The sequence below is a fragment of the Cebus imitator genome, unplaced genomic scaffold, assembly GCF_001604975.1.
Source record: "Cebus imitator isolate Cc_AM_T3 unplaced genomic scaffold, Cebus_imitator-1.0 Scaffold479, whole genome shotgun sequence".
NCBI classification, from domain to species: domain Eukaryota; kingdom Metazoa; phylum Chordata; class Mammalia; order Primates; family Cebidae; genus Cebus; species Cebus imitator.
Window position 1 is genome coordinate 1,234,412 of NW_016107794.1, and position 17,937 is coordinate 1,252,348.

General features: G+C 41.4%; 1 long non-coding RNA gene across 1 annotated transcript; it reads right to left on the reverse strand.

The window, feature by feature from the left end:
- Positions 1–1,311: 1,311 nt before the first annotated feature.
- Positions 1,312–12,523, reverse strand: LOC108292185. Its single transcript, XR_001820183.2, has 2 exons — positions 12,085–12,523; positions 1,312–3,092 (listed from the first exon to the last, which is right to left on the reverse strand). It is a non-coding gene; the product is annotated as an uncharacterized LOC108292185 (long non-coding RNA).
- Between the last annotated feature and the right edge of the window lie 5,414 nt (positions 12,524–17,937).

Consider the following 17,937-nt stretch of genomic DNA (forward strand, 5'->3'; position numbering starts at 1 on the left):
GGGTCTCATTCTATCACCCATGGTGGAGTGCAGTGGTGTGTTCTAGGCTCACTGCAACCTCCACCTCCCAGGTTCAAGTGATTCTCATGCCTCAGCCTCCCGAGTAGCTGGAATTACAGGTGCCCGCCACCATGCCTGGCTAATTTTTGTATTTTTATTAGAGACATGGTTTCACCATGTTGGTCAGGCTGGTCTCGAACTCCTTCCTAACCTCAGGTGATCTACCCACCTCGGCCTCCCAAAGGGCTGGGATTACAGGCATGAGCCATCGCACCCAGCCATGCATTTTTCACTAGCAATATTCAGAATGGAGTTTAGGAATGCAAACAATGGCAAGCCAAACCAGAAGTGGCAAGGCAGTTCTGCCAGGCAGTGAAACAGGTCCTAGATGGGAATTTGCATCTAGGCAGTAACAGGGGATCTTAGCGCTTGGTTGTCAGTCTGTTTCCACCTGCAGAAAGGCAAAAAGGGCGAATCCAGCAAGCAATAACCATAAATGGACCAAGCAGCCTGGAGTGGGGCCCCAGGGCCAGGGAGGGGACTGAAGTTCCGGGAGGGACTGAGGTTCTGGGAAGGACTAATAAGAAAAGGCAAAATTCCAGTTATAGAGAAACTTAGAGGCAGAATGTCGAAGAAAAAAGCAAGGCAAAAGCCCAGTTATTTGAACTGGAATACAAGGTAGAGCCTGTGACAGGAATCAAGTGGCAACTTCACAGCTAGAAATAGAGCAGGAGCTCAGAACAGAACCTAGAGCCTGGCTGACCTGATATTGAGTGACATGAGCTACTTACATTTCCTCTAAGAGCAGACTTGGGCCCAGCACCTGGGTAGGACTGAGCTGCAGGTGACTCTCTGTGGCCCCCACTGGGGATTGAACCTAAATTCAGGGGAAGTCGCCAAGCAGAACAGCCAACACCACTCACACCAAAGTCCTCCTGGCTTCAAACCCGTTTTTGTTGTTTTTCCCCACAACTTTATCCCTTTTGGCAAGCTGTTCTTGTTATCTAGAATTCTCAAGCCCAAACTCCTCAGGCTGCTCATTCTTCAAGAGCAAGTTCAAAAAGCATCTTTTCTGGGCAGCACGTCCTGGTTCCTCTGGGTTCTAGGAATGCTTTACACATGTCTCCATACACGTGTACTACGCCTTGTCTTGTACTGCTTTAGTTCCGGTCTCTCTCCCTGCCTAGTCTTCACCCTTCTTGCCCAACAAGCCTCAGCATCTCTTGAGCCCAGCATAGTGTCAGTATAGAATAGGACCTTGATAAATGCTGATGATAAATAAATGAATGAAGTGACTGAGTGAACAAATGCTTAAGTGAAAATCATTTATTGAAAATTCATTTACTAAATGAAAATCCATCAATCAATAAACAGGTTGATCAATACCATAGATTGAACATGGAATACAAAATAATAACAGTAGCCAACATGTATGTATCACTAACTGTCCCAGGCCATGTGCTCAGTCCTTTACATAGATTATCTTCTTTCATCTTCACAACCCAAGAGGTGAATGCTATTTTAACACCCATTTTACAGATGAGACAATACTGGCAACATATTAGAATCTTTAAGAACTCTGTCTGATCTGGGATTTGTTGGCTGTACTTAGCAATAAGATCCCTCACTTCTGGGGTCTTTCACTTGCCACAAGGGATATAGTGGTTGTTAAGGGGTGATGGTAAGGATGCTATCACACTTCACTGATGTCCCATTCAATCCTATTGCCAGGTACCATGCAATATTTGCCTTTTCCCTCCTGATGGGAGAGACCACACTAGAATGGGCCAGAGGCCTCTTCATTCTCCTTAGAGCTCTTTACCCTGCTAGCCTCAGGGTGTGGGATGTGGTAGAAACTGAAGTGAAATTATAAGGAATATGTGTATTCACCTGATATTTGCCTATCTACCGCTTTCCAAAGACCACACGAAGTACTTCATGTATCTTATCCTCTAATCCTTACTTTACCCTGTGAGGAAGTGTCTTTATTGCCTAACTCCAGAGGTTTAGCAACTTGCCTAGCAACTTCCCAGAAGCCGGAAGCAGAGCCAGGATTTGAACTGAGTGCCATCTGGCTCCAGTTTGATGCAATTCAACAAATACCCACCAAGCACCTCCTCGTGGACATACACATGCCTTTCCCACACAGTATATTGCCACCAGCACCCCTTAGTGTTGAGGACATGGCCATAATCATCTTCTCTATTGTTCAGGATCTCCTTTAAAAGCATGATTTTAATGGCAACTTTTTGGTGTGCTTATTGGAAAAAGTCACAAAGATCCCATTCATTGGTGTAAAACCTTTGGCTTCACTTTTAGGAACAGACGCTACATAGGATGCTGGGTAAGATGCACAGAGCCTCCACTTGGAAAATCCAGAATCCTCCTGACTTCTGCTGTGGTCTTTCTCTTTAGCAACTCATATGCTTATGTTTACATGTGGCCATTTTTGTTGACCTGTTCATGAAGGACGATAATCTGTGAAATGATGCACCAGCCTGACAGACGGACGGTCCCAGAGTCCACACCCTGTGCTGTTTGCTTTGTGAAATTCCAGACTGTTTAGTCTGCTCTATCTCATCCTAATAACTCCAGATTCCACTTTTCTTAATGACTTTTCCCTCCTTAAATGCCTACAGAGTTATCTTTGAAGAAGGGGAAAAAGAATAGATGAATCATTTGCAGGAAACGGGGGGAGAGACGTGTGGTTGGAATGGCAGATGGCTGAGCGTGTGGGCACATAGCTGTCTCTGTTGTTCCTTCCACCACCCTGTGGAAACGAGTCCTTTGGAAGTGTACATTCATTCCAAGGTGGGGGCTGTGCCCGCTTTCAGGTACTAACACGTAAATCCACATCCGCTCAGAGTCATCTTAGACATCCAAACTCCAGGCTCAAACCCAGACTGGACTGTGTATTCTCTCCTTGAAGTTTTGGCATTAGACCTTCTAAAGATAAAGTGATAAACTACTTTCAATTAGTGGCAGCAGAATTTGTCACGCTGTCTCCCTTCTCCTGCAGGATATGAAGTATCTGAATATTCTTCATGTGCCATAGTGCAAGCTGCCTGACCTCATAAGGGACTAGCAAATGCCTAGAGGGAAGAGAGAGGAGGGAGAATGTACATTCAGATAAAAATACTGGTTAAGCAGGTAAACACTGATTGTTCTTACTGTGGCTTTTTGTGGTGAGGGTGTGGAAAGGACATAAAGATACTACAACCTCAGGGACAAGGGCTCATGTGTAGCTCCTCAAAGTTAACTTCCTGCTCATTATATGGAGATGACATTAACTCTGGTCATTTCACCTAAATAACTGAAGTAAGTTTCTAGAATCCAAGAGTACATAAAGTTTAAGACTGACTTTTTCGGAAGGCTTCATTTAGCCCTTCTGTTACTTCTATGCAAATTTCCAAATGTCATCTGGATGTGTATGCTAGGATAACCATTTGTTATTATTTTATTTTTAGATGTATGAAGCTTGTTTTATCAAGACTCTCTTTCATTGTGTTTTTGTTCCTACTTCCATCACCACCATCTGCCCCCCTTCCCTTAGACCTATACCACAGCACATGCATGTGCAGAAAGATTGGAACTTGTCATTTTTTTCCTTAGTACAATAGGTGTTTTGGTAAAATATGCATCTAGAAGTTGAGATTCGTGTTTTAGCACATATTATTCTACATCATTTGGAAACAAAGCCTTGTGGTTAAGAGCGTTTTTTATTAATGGACACTCGTTAAAAATCAACTTTAATAATAAACATCATCTGATTAAGCATGAGTAAGGTCAGTCCAGAAATGGATCTGAGTAATCATAAAAATATTTCAGCAATCATAAATCTTGTTAATAATAGAATTTTCACCTCCATATCTATTCTGATTTGGTTTGGTGACTCTTTTACTGAAAGTCATTCATATTAATCTCCACCAAAGCACTAATTATTCATGGATTTCTTAAAAGACTTGAAAATTATTCTTTACAATTTTACATCATGACTATACCAGAACAATTTTTGTGTCTCTCAAGATTCCCCAGCCTCACCTGACCCTCAAGCCTTAGCCTCTTCTTGAATGGACATCTAGGGGTTTGCTGTGTCAGCATCCTGGGGAAGAAGCTGGGGCTTTGGGAAGATCACATCTCACCTGTTGCAACAGGAACCTCAGTGGCTCCAGAACATGGATCTCACCTGCTTGGACTCTGTGCCTCCTACTTTATGGCTGCTCTCCTCCCACCTCTTCCAGGCAGTTTAGTGGGATGTGGAATCTGGCTTACCCAACAGCTCCCTTAAGTCGCTGAGTTAAAATTTGAATCAAGGGATGAGAGGTCAAAAAGATAAATTCCTTTTTCTCCCCTCATTGATCCTCCCACCCTCCCCCCCACCTGATGAATTGTTTAAAGGTGATGTGCAGGACCCAGCAACTAGCTTTGTTCTTTGTGAAGTTATGTCCAGTTCCTTAACACATCATCTAGTATTTGCATTCCTTCCTTTCCTGCCTTACCTTTTTCTCCCTCCCTTTTATGTCCCTGAAATTGCACCACCCAACAAAATAGACTTAGCAAGTAATCTTTGCCTCAGTTTTATTTTCTAGAGAATTTGGCAAAGGCAATGAGTTAAAAAAAATCTCAAGTTATATCTTCAATTTGGCCTACAAATTTGACCTAAAGTCTATTTTCTTCTAAATAAGAAGGAAAAATGGAGTTCCATAATCCCCTTAAGATTAATAAGAGTTGCTCCAATGAAGTATGCATGGGTTGAGAACATGTTCTCTAAACCTCATCTAACTGTCTTGTGAATTTAACCTCACCACAATATGATTGGATGCTAGCAGTTATATTTCTGGATTGGTTGCTTCTGCCCAGTTTGGTATGGTAGCTTTTCCTATATACATCCAACCTACAGGTATTTGCAAACCTACTTCCTGATCTCCACCTTATTATTGTTGTTGCTATCTTCATCATCTGTGAGCCCCTACCACCCATTTTGTTTTCAGTGAATTCCAGATATAACCTGAGATAAAGCCAGTTCAAATAAACATTCAATATACCTTTGATTCAGGATATTCTGTTGTGTGTAAAATATGTATCTTTTAATCAGCAGCTAAAGAATATCAGCTGCCAAAAGCAATATGGTATTTGGGAATTGCAAACAGGCACATTAAACCATTCCCATTCTGATAAAGAAAGAAGCAAGGGACTTTTCCACTTCTTTATTTAATAAGCAAGATAATAAGGTAATAGTTGCTCCTCCCCCCTTCTCCCCCTCCTTCTCCTTCTCCTGTTACTCCTTCTCCTCCTCCTTCCTTCTTCTTCAAAACAGGGTTGGCTGAGTGTGATGGCTCATGCCTGTAATCCCACCGCTTTGGTAGGCCAAGGCAGGTGGATCACTTGAGGTCAGGATTTTGAGACCAGCCTGGCCAACATGGTGAAACTCCCGTCTCTACTAAAAATATAAAAATTAGCCAGGCATGGTGGTGGGCACCTGTAATTCCAGCTACTTGGGAGGCTGGGGCATGAGAATTACTTGAACCCGGGAGGCAGAGGTTGCAGTGAGCCAAGGTTGCACCTGCCCTCCAATCTGAGTGATAGAGTGAGACCTTGTCTCAAAAAAAAAAAAAAAAAAAAGAGAGACATGGTCTTACTCTGTCTCCTAGGCTAGAGCACAGTGACCTGATAATAGCTGACTGTGACCTCAAACTCCTGAGCTCAAGTGATCCTCCCACTTCAGCCTCTTGAGTAGTTAGGAATTACAGGTGCCCATGACACCTGGCTATTTTTTTATTTTTTATTTTTGTAGAGATGGGGTCTCACTATGTTGCCCAGGCTGGTCTTGAACCCTGAGTGTCAAGTGATCCTCCCACCCTGGCCTCCCAAAGCACTGGAATTACAGGTGTGAGCCACTATGCCCGGCCCAGGCAAGATAGTATCTTCCTGTGGAGGGGTTGGGATAAGGATAAAGGGTTTTGAATATTTAATAGTATCACTCTGTCTTCTCTGCTCATGCAGAAGGCAGGGACTGTGGTGCTAGATGAGTATATGAAGGCTGTTATTTAATGAGTTAAAATTTATCAGAGAGTGGCTGGGCATGGTGGCTTACACCTGTAATCCCAGCCCTTTGGGTGGCCGAGGTGGGCAGATAACCTGAGGTCAGGAGTTTGAGATAAGCCTGACCAACGTGGAGAAACCCCATCTCTACTAAAAATACAAAATTAGATGGGTGTGGTGGCAAATGCCTGTAATCCCAGCTACTCAGGAGGCTGAAGCAGGAGAATCACTTGAACCCAGGAGGCAGAGGTTGCCATGAGCCAAATTCATATAATTTTACTCCAGCCTTCAGCAATAAGAGTGAAACTCCATCTCAAAAAAGTAAAAAATAAATAAATAAATAATTATCAGAGAGTTTGCAATGGATAATCTATTGCTGAAACAGAGCTTAAGAAAAGCAACTCTCCTGGGATTAAAATAAAACAAATAAAACCCAGGACCCTTTGACCCTAACTGGGCCTAAGGAATAAGGACAGTTGCCATTACAATTTGAAATGAAAAGTGAGGTGAGAAGGAAAAATCAGGCATCGATGAGTTATGTTTCAAAACGTGCTTTAGGATTAAGTGGCTCTACTTAAGTTTATTTAGCTAGTGAACTCAAATACCATGTCAATCATGAGTCCAAATTTTTGTTTAATTAAGAAATTTTTTTTTTTTAATTTGAGCTCATGATTGACAAATCGTATTTGAGTTCACTAGCTAAAATGAACTTAACATTATGGTCGCAAAATAAGGTATGAAAATAAAAAAGGATCAATAGTCTACTCAAAAAATGAGTAAAGGATATGAATAGACAGTTCATAGAAAAGGAAATTCAAACAGCCTTTAAACATACAAAAATATGCTCAAATTGACTTTTAGTAAGAGAAACGCAAATTAAAGTTACCAATATTCATTCCTCAGGGTGGCAAAGGTTTGAGAGCACATTGTGGCAGCTACAGTATGGAGAATTACATTACTGGTGGGAATGCAAATTAGTACAATCACTGAAGGGGACATTTGGGCGATAATTATCAAAATTATAAATTCATATACTTTTACCAAACAATTCCATATTTAAGAATTTATCTTACAGATATATTCACACACAAGCTGGATGAATGTATAAAACATAATCATTGCAGTCATTGCTTGCAATAGCAAAAAGATTATGAACAATCTCAATATTTATCAATAGAATGGCTGACTAAATAAATTATGCTATGTCCATGCAATAGAATACTATGTAGTTATTAAAAATGAGTCTGCTACAATTGCATAACAATAATAAATGCATATCCTTGTACCTGCATAGACTCCTCTGAGAAAATACACAAAATACTAGTTTAAAGTGGTTAGCACTAGGGAGAGCAACTGGGTGGCTAGGAGAGACTAACTTACTCTAAGCCATATCCTTCCTTTTATATTTTGTTCCATGCGCAAATGTCACATGTCCAAAAATAAGTCAACAATGGCTTTTTTTTTTTTTTGAGACGGAGTCTCGCTCTGTCGCCCAGGCTGGAGTGCAGTGGTGCAATCTTGGCTCACTGCAACCTCCGCCTCCTAGGTTCAAGCAATTCTCCTGCCTCAGCCTCCCAAGTAGCTGGGACTACAGACACGTGCCACCACACTGGGCTAATTTTTTGTATTTTTAGTAGAGGTGGGGTTTCACTGTGTTAGCCAGGATGGTCTCGATCTCCTGACCTCGTGATCTGCCTGCCTTGGCCTCCCAAAGTGCCAGGATTATAGGCATGAGCCACCGAGCCCAGCCAACAATGGCTTATTTTTTAAGAGAAGAAAAAAAAACAGAATAATATGTGCAGACATTTTAAAAGGGGCTTTCATCTAATTTGTGAGTAAACTATGCTGTGTAGTTCCCAGTCACTTGGCAACAGCACAGACTTTTAAAAATATATGCAAATAAGTCACCTTTAAAGACTAAATCAGAAATTAGAATTATCAAATGGCTGCCCACACTACTTTATTAATAAATGAATAAATCTTCATTCATTTCCCTTTATAACTGACTCTTGTCAGCATAGCCATGGTTTGTTTCTAGTTGTTTTCCTTGAGCTCTTTGCAGTAAAGGAATCTAACAAGTAAATGAAAGAGCGTATGCAAAAGCAGGCTGTGATATTGTGAGATTTAAACTGTCCTTAAAATAAGAACTAATTTGTGTAAGGATTTAAAAGGCTTATTCTTCTGTACTTTTTAATCTCCTAATTGCTTTGTGACAACTTTGCCAGTACGTTTTCCAAGAAAATGCATGTTAAGAGTGAACAAATGAATCAGAATAATTTACTGTACTAGAGAAAACATTTCCATTTGAAAGAGCTGATCATTCATTACTTACGTAAATGTACTTTAGAAAGGAGCATATATTATCTTCTCCTTATGTATTCCTGACATGTCTTCTTATTATATCACTCAATAACCATTTGGTTTTCATATATAAAATGAAGTACTTTGGGTTTCCTTATTGTAAGTTCAAATCATCCCATTCCGGGCCGGGCTCGGTGGCTCAAGCCTGTAATCCCAGCACTTTGGGAGGCCGAGGCGGGTGGATCACGAGGTCAAGAGATCGAGACCATCCTGGTCAACATGGTGAAACCCCGTCTCTACCAAAAATACAAAAAATTAGCTGGGCATGGTGGTGCGTGCCTGTAATCCCAGCTACTCAGGAGGCTGAGGCAGGAGAATTGCCTGAACCCAGGAGGCGGAGGTTGCAGTGAGCCGAGATCGCGCCATTGCACTCCAGCCTGGGTAACAAGAGCGAAACTCCGTCTCAAAAAAAAAAAAAAAAAAAAAAATCATCCCATTCCAGCTGGAAGGACTCCACGTCATTGAACACCACCATCCTTTTGAATCCTGAAAGTTGATACTGTTCTAAAAAAAAGCACTGAATGCTACCCCTCATGACTTCTTCATTAGGTCACAGTCCTACCTGTTAGTTTCTTGAGGGTAGTGTCCCTATGTGATTTATCTTTTTATCCCTCGGAATATCTTATACCAACTCAGCACATATAGAGAGCATGGATTATTTTTTTTTAAGGTAGTAGACACAGTCATTTTGGCAAAACTTAAAGCAGTTTCCATCTGTCACACACCCTGTGATAGATATCAGTGATGCTTTCCCTAAAACAGAAAAGAATTCTAATGTGGTCCAGGGTGCTAAATGGAGACCTAGTATGGAAGGGGCCCAGCAGCAGATAGAAAAGGTGTGACTACGTGCCTCTTGCTACAAGCGCAGACTCCAGACCCCAAAGGGTAAAACACAACCTGAAAGCATGTAGACGACTGTGTATAACTCCTTTAAATATGCCCCCCTAGCTCCATCTCAGCAATAGAAATGATAAGAGCATCATTCCTTACACTTTTGTTTGTAATGGGAAACAATGGGGAAATGGGCCTTTCTTTATAAAATCTCATGTTACAGAACACTGTAACCAAAATAGGCTGTAATGGCATTCTCATCCTGAAGGCTATGGGCCCTTATATTGGAAATGCCACTTCCTGGGTGGTGAGTACTTGGAATTTCTGCAGAAGCTTCCCTCTAAAGAGTATTTCTGATGCTCTTACTCACTCAACTTTCAACTTTTCTGTAGGTTTGAAATTTTTATAATGAACTGTTATTGGGGAAAAGCAGCATCCCTCCCCGCACTACCCCAGAGTAATTACTGCCGCTGGCATTTGGAATAACACTTCCTCTCTTTCGTGGTTACAATTGCAAGCATCTCTCAGTATCTCCCTGTGTGAGGTAAGATAAGTATTCTGTCATCTTCTATTAATAGGGAGAGATTCTGAGTCACAGGAGAGCTAAGTGATTTTTCTAGCTGCAGAAATAGGAGGAATAAAACTAAGCAGGCTGATGAATACATTATTTTAGGAAGAGGACAATTGCGGTGGTACTGCATCCTTTTTCTGGACAATTGCAATTGCTTCCTAATTGGTTTTCCTGCCCCCAGTTTCTCTCTCCCTTCCAGTCTACTTGCCCGCTTTGTTACAGAATTATATCCTGAAATCATGTCACACCCCTGTATAAATATCTATGATGACTTCACCTAAAGAAAAATTCAAAACTTCCTATCATGACATCTAAAGCCCATTTCCATCTGGCACTACACTACCTTTCCTGTGTTCTCTGCCAGTCTTTGCCTTCCATACCGTTCATCTGCACTGCACTGGTCACACATGTCCATCCTTCCAAATCTCATCTCGTGTCATCTTTCTTTCTTTCCCAGAGTGCCAGTCTTCTCCTATCCCACAGGATGGGGGAGAATAAGAAATCTGCTTCCTGGGGATCTAACTCAGATGCTGCCTCCCCTGGGACACTTCCCAGCACCACGTCTACCTTCTGCCTCCCGCACTGAGGCAGATGAACCATTTCCTCTTCTTGTTCCCATAGCACTTCCTTTATACTGCAAGGACCACATTTGTTACATCACATTCTAGCTACCTGGACACATGTCTAACCTCCCCAATTAGTCGGTTTTTTTTGTTTTGTTTTTTTAATTCAGCAGGGCCCTAACTCTCACTCATTTTCACAAGCTCCAGCAGTAATTTCAGTTTTAGATACACAGTGGGTGCTCAATAAACACATGATGCTGCTACCAAGATAACTTCTGTTCTTTGTAATCTCCCAATTGCTTTGTAACAGTTTTCACCAGTAAATAACTCAGAGTGCATGCTAGTTCAAGAGTTACATTTGCAAGGGCAAGAAGATTAGTTATGCCTGACACAGCATTTTCCTGTTTGGAAGTTCTGGTGTGTGTGCCCAAAGAATACTACTTGGATTATCTTTTTAGTTACTTCAAGAACATTTCCACAGTTGCTGAACAGACTAGACATGTGAGGAATCTGACTATCTGGAATGTCTCCTGAAGCTTCTCAAAGTTTGGTCCATCTGTATAAGCCACTGCTGGCTGCTGGACTACAGTATAGTTGCCTGAGCCCATCCCTAGATCTCCTGAGTAAGAGTCCCTGTGGGGGAGGCCAGGATATGGACTGACAGCAAATACCTCCAGGTGTTTCTAAACATTTCATTTCTAGACCCGCTGGTCTGGTTGGGAAGCTCTTGTGCTCATTGGAAACCTCTGCCTAGGCAAGGGTCTGTTGGGGGAATGACTGTTGTGAATGCTTCTAAACCAGTTGTTAGCCCAGGTCACATATCAGAATTCCCTAGGCAGCTTTTGAAAAATACCAATGTTGAAATCCACCTTAAATCAATTAAATCAGACTTACTGGTTATGGGACTTGGGCACCTATATTTTTTAAAAAGCTTTTCTTTTAAGCCAGTTTGGCTGTAGAGTACTTGTCAGATTCTTTTGATCAAAACCAGGGGTTAGTGGTTAGAGGTTCCAGATTTAAGTTACATTCCATACCACATACCATCTCACTCTCACTATAAAAGTAAATCTCACAGCAAATTTAATTAGATGTTTTAGCAGATGAGTACAGTCATACAAACTGGGAAAAGCACATTGCATGAAAGGGCCACACTGAAGGCAGCAGTGTTCTAAAGGTGAACCTGCAGGTCGTGCCATCTCATGGGGGCACGATCCTAGGCTCAGTGCTAGAAGGTGCACCGTGACACAGACAGTTGAGCTGTCTGCTCTCTCTTGTATCTTGGTCATGCAACGTCCATAGGTCCTGCCGCACCTCCTCTACCACGTATTGTAAGTGTACCAATTTCAAGAACAGAAATAATTTGTTTTTCATATCCTTTATGCTAAATTTAAAAACCCTCAGGTCATCAAGCTGATTCACATTAAAGAATGCCAGCTAATTATACCTACCTAAAGCATTGGAGTACTACAGCTGGTTACATTGAATTACTTAAAAGTAAATTACTGGAGCTTTGGGACAGCTGAATTCATGGAGGTTCCTGGAGTGTGGTGCACCTGGAAAGGGCATGGAAACTGAAGCCCCTTCCCACATGCCTTGCCCTGTACATCTCTTCATCTGTATTCTTTGTAATAGTCTTTATAATCAGCTGATAAATGGCAATACCCTCTTGGCCTTTAAATTCCAATGGAAACAGCCATAAAGTGGAATAATATGTACCTGAAAAACCCTAGTCAGTATACTGCATCATCGAACTTAATTGGTTAAAGCAAACTTATTATGTAATAACACCAGAGTCCTAGGAGAAAAAAAAATGCATGAGATTATTACATAAAGTGCTTAATACAATGCCTCACACAAAGTTGCTTCTAAATAAATAATTACAAGGAAAATATAAAAGTTGGAGAATGCAATAATGTCGATGTTAAACTAAAATTTAAAAGATTTAACAGTTGAATACACATCACCACCCTAATCAAGATATAGAACATTCCCCTCACTCCAAAAAGGTCCCCCATTACCCTTTCCAACAAATTACCTGTCTCTTCAGGACAACCACGTGTAGGCAGCATAATGACCTCCCAGATATCCATGCCGTAATGTCTGGAACCTGTGAATATGTTACCTTACATTGCAAAGGAGACTTTGAAGACCTTGAGATGGGTAGACTATCCTGGATTACCTAGGTGGGCCCAGTGTAACCTTAAACTTAGTCCTTAGAGTTAGAAGAGAAAGACAAAAAGCAGGTCAGAGAGATACAGTGGTAGAACAAGCAACAGAGATTTGAGGCACGAAAACCACGTGACCCGCTGTTGTTGGCTTTGAAGACAGAGGAAGGTAGGCACATGCCAAGGAACACAGGTGGCCTCTAGAAATTGGGAACACAGCAAGCAGACAGGGTCCTACACCCATAAGGACTAAATTCAGCCAACAATCTGAATCATCAAGGAAACAGGTTTTCCCCTAGAGCCTCCAAAAAGAAAAGCAGTACTGCTGACACCTTGGGTTCAGCCCAGTGAGACTCCTTTGGCACTTACAACCTACAGAGCTGAAAAATAATAAATTTGTGTTAAGGCAAAAACAAAAGTATATTACCAAACAGAAAATATAACAAAAGGACAGTGAAATCTCATCATAAAGCCTTTTTCCCTGGGAAACTGGTTAGGCAGGGGCATGACCTAGCAAGGGTTTACACTTTTGAGGTTTGGGTAAGGAATCTAAAACTTTTGGTGGTTCCAGAAAAGACTGATGGATTTATACCAAAGGAAATATACTTATCAGATGTTTAATAAAAATAATCTTGGAATCATGTATGTGCAAAAATTAATATAGAAACTGTGCTAAGCAGGTGTCTGTTTACTCAAGCCTCGGTATACTTCTACAGTGTGGCTTCTAGCACAGCCTTTCTCATCCATCCATGAATGGAAGTTTCCTTCCAGTCATGGGAGAGTGGCTCTCATGCCCAGCCCTGACCCTCTCCTCTTCCCCCTCTCTGTATTCTGAAATGCTTCTGCTGGGCATGAAGTCGGAGGGAGAAAGGAAATTCCCAGAGAATGAGACTTCTTATATGCAGGACTCATAATACAAATATGTGTTTCTTTCAGTTGCCTTGAACCCAGATCACTGAGTGATGATGGCTATGTGGCTCAGGCTAGTAGACTTCCAATTCCCCTCTTGTACAACATGCAGTCCATAGGATCAGCTACGAGCCAGCATCAATGGAGCAGGGAAAGTGCCCGCTACTTCAGCAGGTGAGTCCTAGAGTGATGGGGAACCCCTGGTATGCAGTGTGTTTTCACTGTCCCCAAACTATCCAGGTATCTTGGCCCATTGAGAAACCTCAATTTCTAGACTGCTTACACCAGCAACTAAGAGGGGCCATAAAGCAATTGATTCTGTTCTTTGAAGCTTTTTATAAAAATTTGTATGGATTTTTTTTCTCTTCCTGAGAACTAATTAACACTGTAATGTTTTTTGTTATATGATCCCTTTTCAGCAAGGTCAGTAAACATTTATTAAGGGTTGTGGTTGAGCGTGGTGGCTTACATCTGTAATCCCAGCACTTTGGGAGGCTGGTGGATCACTTGAGACTAGGAGTTCAAGACCAGCCTGGGCAACACAGCGAAACTAAAAATACAAAAATTAGCTGGGCATGGTGGTGCATGTAATCCCAGCTACTCGAGAGCCTGAGGCACAAGAATCGCATGAACCTGTGAGGTAGAGGTTGCAGTGAGCCAAGATCGTGCCACTGTACTCCAGCTTGACGACAGAGTAAGACTCTGTCGCAAAAAAAAAAAAAAAAGAATTGTGTGTGTGTGTGTGTGTGTGTGTGTGTGTGTGCATGCAACAATAAAAACAGATAGTAGTAGTCAATGAGTTAATTGTTTTAGGACTGTTTCTACCCCCTTTACAAATATAAATCATTGATTGCAATAGCTCTGTGAAAGAGTATTCCCATTTTACAGATAAGGAAACTGAGACTTGGAAAGATGAAATGGTTTACCTCAGAGTCATAAGGCCAGAAAGTAGGTAAGCCAGGATTAGAATCCAGGTTGGTCTGATTCCACAACTCCTAGTCTCGACCAGCAAGATTAACCTTAACAAATTATGTAGAAGCTGTCATAGTATACCAGGTTGAATTCATTTAGGGCCACTCCTCAAGTTAGGAGCAGTGTGTACTAAGCAGCTTTGAAGGAACTGAGATTCAAATTTGGATTTCAGCATAAATTACCTGACATTTGAGCCCAGGCTTCCCCACCATAAAGTTGTGATAATGGTATGCCTGTTTTGCACGGTTATCACAATGGTTAGATTTAACCTGTACAATGGTTGGTGTAGAAAAAGCTGTAGCTATTATGTTGTTATTTCATGTATATCCAGATATAACTTTTGTAATTAACCCACCAATGGCCTTAAGCAGTGCTGTTTAGGCTGGAGTTTGGGGCTCCCTAGGGTTCTATTAATATATTTTTGGGGGATCTGCAAGTTCTTAAGTTTGAAAAACTGAGCTAAAGCATTCCTGTATTGTGGACACGCACAGTTACTTCCACTGATTTCTGAAGCAAAAATAAAATGGGAGAAAATACTACCTACTTAGAAAAATAATGAGTTCTCTTACACAACAGCTATATGTACTACTCACACCTGCGTAGATAAAGGAATACAAGATGGAGAGAGAAGTCACCAGAGGAAACACAGCCCACACAAGGAGGCTCAAGGCAAATATTCCACATGTAGATGCAACATGGATAATGCCTCTGACACCATACACATGGTGCTTCATGATAGGACAGGTTTTGGAGAGCCAAATACATATAATCTCTCGCCTCCTTGGCTGGCAATGTAAGCTATGCTTTCCCACTAAGGTTCATCGCTGGGGCTTTGGAAATAGTACAGTGGGAAGCAAGGTACCGTCATCTCCTTTCCAAAAAAAGGTAAATGAGCTTACTCAGAAATGTACTGCAGAAATGCCAACTTCGTGACAGTTTCTTACATATACATTTATATATACTTTTTACATTTCCTGCTTTGTAAAAATAAAAGATAAGAAATAAGAATCAATGAATATTTTCCCAGTGGAAGGGATGGAATTAAAACATCTGAAATAAAAAATTAACACTGCTATCTTTAAATGAATTTCTTTCCTAGGGACTGTCCAGCTTTTAAAAAAATATCCTAGATAAAGTTTCTATGAGAGCCTGAATGTAAATTAATTTGTCTTTCATCAGATCATGGGAAACAGAAATGCAAGAAAGTTGATGAAGATCATGATTTTCAAAAGCTTAGCCAAATTGGCTGAGGTAGGCCTAAATTTCACAATGGTTCATATTTTTCTTCAGGTGGGATCATCCTAGCAATGCTCGAATGTGCCATCTCGTTTTAGGGAACCTCCAGTCTTCCCGTAGCTATGCCTGCAGGTGAGTGACTCTGGTGTTGCTGACCAGCTTTTCCTTGAGGTCTAAGCTAGCCTGCCTTTCCCCTTCCCCCGCATTGTTTGGGGAAATCATTAACTTGTGCTAAGTAAGACCTTGAAGTTCCTCATCACGGGACAAGCTGCACGGACTTCCACGTGAGAAGCAGTTTGATTGCAAACCAGGATCTGCAATTCCTAGGGGCTGCCCTCATAGAATTTTAATTGGGGGCTGTTTGAAATTCCCTTTGGCTTTCTCTGTGCACACCCCATCACTGCGCATGAGTTATGTTACCTATAGTCAGTTCCGTAGGCCTCTCATGTTCCTTAGCTGCTACTGTTGTGATACAATTTCTTGGTATCTTTTTAAAGCACTCATCAGGAAGACCTTAGGGTGAGTTTTGTGCACCCCATATACCTTTTATTTTAAGCCACACTATTTCAAGTGTATCCTTCAAATACAGTTAAATTCAGTTTTGAAGTTTTAGCTGCACTGAAAGCCACTTCACTTTGAGGGCCTCCCTAGGACCCCTAAATGCATTTGCATTTTAAGTCAAAACTTCCAAAATTCTCCTTATTTGCTGAAAATCTGTGTAACTATTTTCACATGATATGTTAATAAATGTCATTGTATTCATAGAGATTATTCCAAGAAGATTAAAGGTCATGCTAGCCCATTTGGATCTTGTAAATTGCAAGTGCCCTCAAACTCAGAAAAATTGCAGCAAAATTGGAATGTTTCTCAAATGGCCTAGACACAGTTTTTTTAAAAAAATATGTTTTTTAACTAACGTTTTCACGGAAGTTTATAGGGGAAAACACTAGGAGGAATTCAAGCACAAAGCACAGGTATTCGGTGTGTATGCGCGCGCGCGCGCACACGCGCACACACACACACACACACACACACGGAAACAAGCATCTGTGAAAGTGCCTCTCTGCACTTATGAGAATGGATCACAGATGATCTGCTATCTCCAATCTTTTAAAACAGCCCTCTACATATGAATGTCCTCTGAAGGGCACTGCGGCCTCCGGAATTAAGGAAGCCCGTAATTCTTCCAACTACTAGAGCCCTTATCTCCTAAGAGAGCTTTTCCTCAGTGCCTCACAGGAATGGCAGGATCACCACTAACGGCATTCCTTATGCAGTAATGAAGCGGTCATAATTTAAAAGTCATCTTCTGAATACCAGCTTCATGCCCGACACATCTCATGTGTCATCTCAGTTGTCTCTAACCCTCACAGTCCTTCGAGGGAGGAATATATATTCCCAATTTTACACATTTCTGAATTCCTTTTCTTGCTTTGTTTTTCTGTATAGCACTTTCACTTTCTAATATATAATTATTAGTTTTGTTTATTGGATTGTCCTCATTAGAATGTAAACTTCAGTGAGGCAGTTTATTCTTGTCTGTTTATTCACTGATGCTTTCCTGGAATCTAGACTAAATGAGTGAATGAATGATGTGAGACCCAATTGACTAGTGAGTGGCAGATGTTTGAACCCAGGCCTATGTGCTGTGCTGTGCTGACACACTAGATGAGCAATGGTACTTGTGAAGATTAGGATCTAGGGCATACTCTAAGGGAGAGAGGATATGCAACATTTAGTGAATGGTTGACTGATAAAGAGTTGTGTGCAAAGAAACCCACTAATGTGTTAAAGGAGCTGGGAAAGCAGCCTAACTTTTGATCTTTGACCCCATCTAGGGGGAAGGAGGCAACAGAAGGCTGGAGAAGGGCTGGAGGAGGCTGGAGAAAGCCAGGAGGTCAAAATTTAAAATGCTGACCTTGAAATTCTTCATATTTGGGCAGAGGAATACCACATGGAGGTGAGTATAGTGTCCACAGCACTCTGTAATCCGTGCATGTGGGCATCCTTAAGAGTCTGTAAAGGGTTTGGATGCACGTCTTGACACTTTCCGTTGCTACTATCTGACCCTGGGCAAATTCCTTAATCTTTGTAAATGGGGATGATTTACATGGGTTTTCTGAAGACTGTCTGAAATTATGCACGTAAACACAGAAACAAGATGGTACCCATCATGTAGTAAGTGACCAGTACACACTGTTATATATATCTATTATATCAGTTTGCTGTGGCTGGAGAACAGGGTGTTTCAAAGGTGACCGGTAGGGAGAAGTCAGAAATGTAGCTG